The following is an 8,704-nucleotide window of genomic DNA, read 5'->3' on the forward strand; positions in this document are numbered from 1 at the left end:
TTGCAGCCTCTCAGCAGTTTGCCTAAATGGAAATGAATGGCTTAGCTCGTACTTTGGAACTTTTAGGGAATGCATTGTGCATGACTTCATCGCCAGCCATGAGAAAATGGTGATTCCCCAACTTCACATAAAACTCGGAATGACAAAACAGTTTATAAAGTGACTCGATAACGACATTGAATGCTTTCAATACATACTTTCTGCATTTCCCAAGTTGTCGTTTGCCAAAATCAGGACAGGTGTGTTCGATAAACCTCCTATTGGCACTCTGGTACGTGACGAGCATTTGTCAAAAAGATAAAAAGCAAGAAGAGAGTGGCATGGCTATCTTTTGTGGCAATGCATAATACTTTCTTAGTAACTAAAAAGCACATAACTACCAAATTCTGGTCACTACAATGCTATTAGCGTTTCATGAACATAAGCATCAAATCTATTTTGTCAATCTTGATGATTTCCAGATAACCTCGGGCCGGTTAGCAACGAACAATATAAGCGATTTCATTATGACCTCATCACCATGGAGCATCGCTACAAAGGTAGATGGGACACAAAATTGTTAGTAGATTACTGCAGGAACATCGCGCGAGATTGCCCTGGGGAAATCTACAAGCATAAGAGCTACATGTGAAACTTTTTTACCGAACAGGGCTCAATTTGACGTTGTTTTCGATCATTGTGGACTTCAATATTGATTTGCTCATACTCTGATTCACAAATTTGTTAAATGTTTCAAATTTCAGTATCGGCGGCACTCAAAATGATTTTCTTTGCTTTTTTTAAATTTTTTAATGCAAACTGTCATCCATCAACTCGCTTTGGTGACTGCTTTGTAAACAACTTATTGACCAGCGATCGCATGCCGCCCTCAAAAACTTGGGTTGCAGCTCGCCAATCATACAGTATATCAGCTTGCTTAGCCGAACCGACCCACAAAAACTGCAGCTTCACATTAGATTAACACATTGTTTGCGTATGCTATGCTGTGCATTTATGCTTCCATATGAAGCTGTGCTGGTTGGGCTTAGAGGTTAACCCTCCCGAAAGCAAAACATTTTGTAATCATTAGCTTATTTTAAGCTATTTATCCTTTTTTTAATACTGCAATTTGAGGCTATACTACTAACTCACGCTTGCTTCTGCTTGTTCATTCGTCGTCGTCGTCTGAGCTTCTGGGGCCGAGGGTCTATCCTTTTACCACCCCAGATTCACGATGTTCCCGGACTACACTGGAAGGCTGCTAGAGAGCAGCCAGTCTTTAGTTTCATCATCCATGACGCGCAGACCTTCCACTCCGTTAGGTGGCTTGAAGATGGTACAGTCATTGATGATGTGGTCTGCGGTCTGTTCCTCGGCACCACATTCACAGGAGGAGGAAGAAGCCATTCCCCATTGGTGCATGGTTGAGCGGAAAAGCCGACGCCCGTACGGAGACGGTTGAGGCGCACCCACGCCTGTCTCTGTAGTGTCAGGCCGATGGGGCGTGTGTCGGCGTCGGGGATGAATGAATGGAGTCTGGTGGTGCTTGACCTCCATTCAGAATTCCATTTATGGTCCGCCCAAGTAGCCGCAGAGATGTCTTGTTCATCAGCTTCGTTGATCAGAAGTTGAGCGGCTGGCACGAATGGGTGTCTTGATTTCAGTCGGCGGGGGTGCCCGTTTGGGAAGGCAGAGATCTTGTGGTGGAGAAGATGATTAGGCTCCAGTGCCCGTCGACCGAGGGACAGAGTGGCTTCTTCGCGACGAAGCTCAGCAGGTTGGATGCCAGCGAGAATGGGGAGATTGTCCAATGGTGTGGGACGCAGGCATCCGGTCACTGTGCGCAGGGCGCTGTTTATGGCAGTGTTGATGTTGTGGCAGTGAGCACTGCGGCACCAGACAGGTGCACAGTACTCTGCTGAAGAGTAGACAAGGGCTAAGGCTGCTATTCGCAAAGTGTCAGCCCTCGCCCCCCAGCTAGAGCCTGCCAGGCGCTTCAGTAATGCAGCGCGGGATGTCAGTTTCTTGCGCAGTGACACCAAATGCTTCTTCATTGAAACGTTTATTGAACAAACAGGGAGTCTGCCCCTTCCTCAAAACGTCGTACTATGACTATTATGCATTAAACCCTATCAACTATTTTGTGTAAAAACTGCAAATTTGAAAACACACAAAAGATCAAATTGCACAAAATTTGTATCTCCCAGAAGAAAATCTGCTGTATATTTGAATTCAACACCCCAAAATTAGCCAAGGGCAAGTGTCGGTGTCAATGCAATAAATATTTTGTTTTCCAGTGCAATGTAAACAAACTATACCTTGTCTTGATCGCTTTTAAATAATGCTTCATGTTTCTCTTGAATATTTGACTATAATCATAAAATCAAAGCAAAATTTCTGTAACAATTCGTCATGAGTAGGCCTACTTTCTTGAAGTGAACGCCAATGGGACGTTCTAATTCAGGGGTGTCCAAACTTGTTATAACCGAGGGCGGGGCCACGTTCAGAAAAATACATTAAAGTCCAGGCCATCAGTCACTAAAGGAAAGACACATATGACTTCTCTCTCATGCAGTGATGTTAGCATAACAACATTTGTAGACAATTACATCAACAAGAAGAAACTTTATTTGCGGCTTGTGTCGGTCATACAAAGAGAAAAATTACCAGCAAGAAGCTTCAAAGAAGTTTTCTCAGTCTGAGGACAAACATTACCTTAACCAACTTCCAACGCACTAGTTCAGTTTCTGAAATAATTTTTGCTTTCTGCAATATTTCCTCGGTGGTAACAAATGACGTATTCGTTCAGGCTGGATGGCCTCCATTGTTTATAATATAGAGATCCAAGTCGCCATCTCAGGGCTCTACCAAATCCATGCATTAGGTGCCGCTGAATGGCGAGCAGTCCTGAAAACGTGTTGCTCAAGCGCACACCCGGAGAGTCGAACCAGCACCGCTTTATCATGAAGCTTCTTCGTTCACGAAGTGACGCGCTAACCAATTGAGCTATTGAGGTTACGTGACTGCCGAAGTTGGCTGGGCTGCAACGCTATCCCCACAGTTCAGTACTGAGCCTTGTTGAATGTTGATGCACCAAACTCAAGCTCACCTTACCAAAGATCTATTCTTAAAATATACTACGATACAACTCAGCCTCGAAACAACCCTAAAACTAGCCTATAAGCCCTTCGTAAAGTACAAAACAAGCTTTTAATAAATCAAAAAGAATCTTTACCTAAGAAGAACTACTCGCCCTGTAGCATTTTTAAATATATTAAACTGAAATGGAATCTACAATACGTATCAAAAAAGGACAAAAAAACTTGTCAACATTACGTCAAACGTTTCGTGGGCTTGAAAGAAGGAAAGCATTCTATGTTAGAACCAATCTTTGGAACATTCCGTATTTAATTTGAAAAGCGATAATCTGTTGCCTGGATGGAAAGAGCGGTTGGGATTTAACCTTCAAGATCAACTCATCCACGGGCTCCTCAAGAATGCAATCTAGCTCTGATCAGGACAAAAATAAAAAACAAATGTAAATCAGATTGATCAAATGAATAATTCTTGCGAGTATGCATCATCAATAATTGATGAAGCTCTTTCAAAGATGTGTCAACGATGTGAGAGCTTTTAGGCACAGCAATATCTTGCAATAGCAACATAAATCATTTATTCATTTCCAATAAAAAATTCAAACGCGAAACGAACGCATAAGATCAACAAAGTCATCAGTCGCTCAACTTGTAGACTCAAGCTCTGCAAAACTCGATTATCACCGCTATCCCGGGTTGAAAAGAGCCGGTAATCACCTATCAGCTACTTCCTTCGCCCAACTTTGTGCCTCTCAGCAACACTATCACACCCAGCTGCATGTATCAATTCTCAACAGTGACCTGATCTGTCTGGCAGAGCCACTGAATTGTGTCTTCACAGATTGTTGATGTCTTTGCCCAGCTAAAAATGTTCTGCATCGTTTCGTCGTCGCCAGGCGTTTAAACTATGTAAAAACAGAAACCTTTGCTTGTTGGGTACCAACAACGTATTACGTTAACATGACCACGACAATGAATTCTGAAGAATCAACTCATGATGGGTTTGTAGACATTCTTTTGTTACATCGATCGCGATCACAATTTGGCTTGTTTGTTTAAAACATAAAGCGCAATTATGAAATCTTCTACCACTTCAATGGTAAAATATGGTTTTGTTAACGTTTCTATTCGTCACGTTTACGTTAAACTTGGTTCGATTGCATACTTTTAATTTTAAGCGAGTGGAAAAATAAACGAAAGGATTTGCAGAGTGAGTTAGGTTGCAATTTTAAGAAAATGTTCTTTTGAATAATAATAATTGTTTTTTCAGAAGGGCGTTCCGTCCTTTATTGCAACTTGGCTTATTGAAATAACAATACACAAGCGGAAGGCCAATACACTTAAAAGGTTGTTTGTACTCGTCAAAACCTGGGTGTAGGCAAAGAATACATTTCGAGATGTGAAGAAATTCTTGTAAAAAAGTGACCAATGCGTTCGTCATAATTATGTAACAAATCACACATTACCTAATGCAAACGATTGCTTCACTTCTTTGACCAAGTGACGGTGTTCAATTCTCTTTCAACTCTAAGATGTGTGATAAATAATAAAATCTGTGGATCTAATCACTAACTAAAGTGTGATCCAAAAGTGCGAAAGCAAACACAGATTTAGAGTTGTGTGGCTGGAAATCCTACATAGTAGACCATCGCTGTTGAGGACGGTTTCCATCAGACAAATATATTTCTAAAACACACACTGCTTCTTTTATACTGGTAGCCTAATCGTGCATCGTCACTCGGCAGTCAAGTGTTTGCGTACAGGCCTTAAAACTCGTTTTTTTTCGGCATCCATCGTGGGCTCGTGGCCTACCGGGAGCTCCTTCTCGGTGGCCAAATCTGCGTGCTTGGAGGCCAAAATACAAAATAAAATTAACGATAGCACAAGTAAATAGAATTAAACTTGCAACAATGCTAAAATGATCACTTAGCGTTGTTGAAGTCTGGGCCTGGGCGACGTCCTACCATAGAATCGTTGCACCACGCAATAATTGCTTTATCGGGATTGTAATCCAGTAGGCTACTATTCAAACGACACTCGCACGAGTGTCTCCAATGTGGCTGATTTTATAGAAGTTTGCCACTCCCCTCAGAGAATTCTTTTTAGCAACGAAAAACAACGTTCGACATGTGTTGACGATGACGGCAAGGTAATAAAATAAGTATTTCAATGATTAAAACATTACTTGTAGGCTTTAACTGCCCTTTATCAGAACTGACGATGCACTAGAAAGTGCGAAATATTTTTTCTGTTACATCTACTGACATCTGATCTCTGCTGCCTTAGCAATTGAGGTTTTAGCTATTTCAATGATGTACATTACTAAAAGACATTAGTAAAAGAAGCATAATTTTTGCAAAATATGATTTCCCCATTGATGTCAACTAACTTAGTTCTCCTTTTGAACAACGGTTCAATGTCCGACAACATCGAATCGACATAAAAGCGACAATATTGCCAGCCGATGTAAATTAGCACTTCGGATTAAGACTTTGTTAAAATAAACGTCGGGAATTACAAACAAGACTTACAGCGCTGGCGATCGCAGATGGATATATTCCATCAATAACAAATATTCCGCACAGTGCAACAGTGGCGATTATGACGCGCTGACCTAATTTTGCGTCACTCTTTGATACTACATATTTTCGACAGTTAATCCACAATCATTCTATTGCGAAATTAAATAATTGGCTAGAAGAGACCGGCGGCCAAACTTGGCCGATTGAGGAGGTAGCACCGGCGGTTCATTCAAGCACTACTTAGCGGCTATGGCCGCAGGCTGCTTTAAGGCTTGACAGTAGGTTACATCATTATAACATAGCATGATGCCCTTCTTTGTATACCGGATTATCATTATCGCTATATTTTATCTTAAAACTTGAAAAAAAATGGCCTTTTAGTAAACAAAAGTGCCCTTTTTTTGTAATCTTGCCCCCCCAGTCCAAAATCGTTCCGGCGCCCCTGCCTACCACTGGCCTAGGCTATCTGTTGGTGAAACATAGACTTTCAAGGTATTTGCGTATGTCATTGTTGTTCATCAATAAGAAAGGAGACCCAAGCAATTGCAGTAACTATAGACCAGTTAGTCTTTTGTCTTGCTTCTCAAAAATCTTAGAAAAAGTCATGTACTCAAGGTTATACCATTTCCTTGATCAGCGTAATTTCTTTCACACCCAGAAGTTTGGTTTTAGACAACCACTCCACGAACCAGGCTACTACACTACTAACCAACAAGATCTACAAAGCAATGGAAAATAAAGAAGCAATACCCTTGGCATCTTTTTAGATTTATCAAAGGCTTTTGACACAGTAAATCATGAAATACTTCTGACAAAACTTTATCACTATGGTATCAGAGGAACACCCCTCCAGTATATTTCTATGCTGTTTTAATAATATGTAGCCTGTTGTATCGTTTTTTGTTACAAGACCTGGTGCGTTGCGTTTTAACGTTTTATTTTTTTTCTCTTGTATTTTCAAATGGCAATATCGTCATTTCCGTAGGGCGGTAATTGACTTGTAGATCGTATGGTCGTCCCGTTGTCTCCCTGTCGGTATGAGAACTTGTGTAACTTTTGCATTGTGTATGTTACTTGCATATTATTTCAAACATGTACTATGTTCCTGTTACTGACAAATAAACCATTGATTGATTGATTGATTGATCATTATATTTATTGAGTTCCATTGTCGTATCCAGGCTTACACCTGGGGGTTGAAGATTTAGATTAAGTGGACGGGAAGGCAAGAAAGCCAATCTTCATGGCTACCTTCAAGCATGACTTCTATTAAGGATAGGGGATCTCCTGACTACGAAGCAGCAGGCCAGCGATTCTCCATCAAGTATCAGTTCAGAGTTCAATATTTTATTAAAAATGGATGGAGAATCAGGGCCTTATTTATAGCATATGCATTTCGCTTTACTATTGTAGAGCATCATTATAATGCCTTATTCAAATATTATTTAAATAGATTCTATTTGAATAAGGCACTAATGATGCTCTGCAGTTGTACAGCGAAATGCATATGCCATAAATAAGACTCTGATTCTCTATCCATTTTTAATAAAATACTGAACTCTGATTGATCATTTATTGATTGGTTCTGAAATGGGTTTGCCTGTTGTAGAATTTCCTTCAAGGGTTTTCTTTACCTACCTTGCTTTACGGGATGAGCTACTAACGCATCAAGAGTGTTTCCTTTTTAAGACAATCAACACTTATGATAACCCACCAAGGTCGATCAACATAGCAACTGTCTTTTTATCTTTTTTTTTTTTTTCTTTACTCATATAAATTGTTAAAACTAGCCTATTTTTTTCTTTTTTTTCTTCTAAATTTATAAAAATTTTATTGAGGTGTTGCGACCGTGCCATATTTTAAACTGATTGTCCTGCTTTGGTATCATGCACGTCGCTTCTATCTGTCGCTTCTACCTGTTTCTAGACCTCTGCTGTGTTTGTCATATATTGTTTTTTCGTTGTGATGGTTGTGATGATTCATAGTAGCCTACACAGTACACACAGTGTTGGGCGCGATAACTCATTTTTCAGTTAAGCGATAACGATAAACGATAAATCAAAAAAAGGTCAGCGATAACGATAAAATTATCGCCGATAATCTCCGATAACAACAATTTTTTTTTTCTTGATTAGTGCTGCCCCATTCCATGCAGCACGAACAGTTTTCATTAACATTACGAAAAATCGAACATAATAACTTTTTGTAAGTTATGCATGAATAGAAGCGCAACAGCGGCAATGGGTATCGAACCTTCAACCTCTTGATCTAGAATCAAACCACTAAGGTAACCGCCATGCTTATAATTATACCTTCAGATACCAGTTGGGTGCTTTTATCAATTGAGTTACACTGCCGCTTACGTGCAGTAGGCAAAATAATTAAATCAAATGAAAATACCATAAAAAATTCCAAACTTTGTATTTTGCTTTCTGCTTAACAGTTCTGCTGCTGGAAACGAGTTAGCTCGTGCAATTGTGATGTAATTTAACGTCACATGACGTCACAATGCCGCAAAAATCATAATGTGTTGCCAGTCTGGGGGCCTGACAGGTTGCTTCAATTTTCAACCAAAAAAAACGATTTTTAACCCATTTCCCCGCCAAATTCTTAAAATTAAATAAAAGTCAAAACACCAATCAGTGTGAACAAAGCTTGGAATTTAGCAATAACTTCGAGGTCTAGAGATTCTTAGACTGGGATCATGTTGCCAGGCAACTAGTATATTGATCAATGCACATAGGTCATGTAAAAGAGCTTAGTTTTTATGCAGCAAGGTAATTGAAATATTCTATTATTTTTTAAGGTTTAGACTAATATACCTATTCATTTAGAGTCACTAGACTAGACTGCTTACTGGTACTAGCTAGAAGTCCTGTACGGTATGCTATCTAACCCTAGTCGCTAAAAAAATCCAAGCAAGCATTTTCTTATGAATATAGGCCATGACTAATTGACTATGCTATGATGTCAACAAAACTTATGAATGTAATGTAAAGGCAAACCAAGCGTGGTAGCCTATAGGTTTCATCGAAAGGAAATATGTTTGCAATCGCCTAGTTGGTTAAGTTAAACTTCGGTACCGTACAGTAGCCTAGCTATCGGCCA

Source organism: Aplidium turbinatum, chromosome 8 (assembly GCF_918807975.1).
Source record: "Aplidium turbinatum chromosome 8, kaAplTurb1.1, whole genome shotgun sequence".
In the NCBI taxonomy this organism is placed as follows: Eukaryota; Metazoa; Chordata; class Ascidiacea; order Aplousobranchia; family Polyclinidae; genus Aplidium; species Aplidium turbinatum.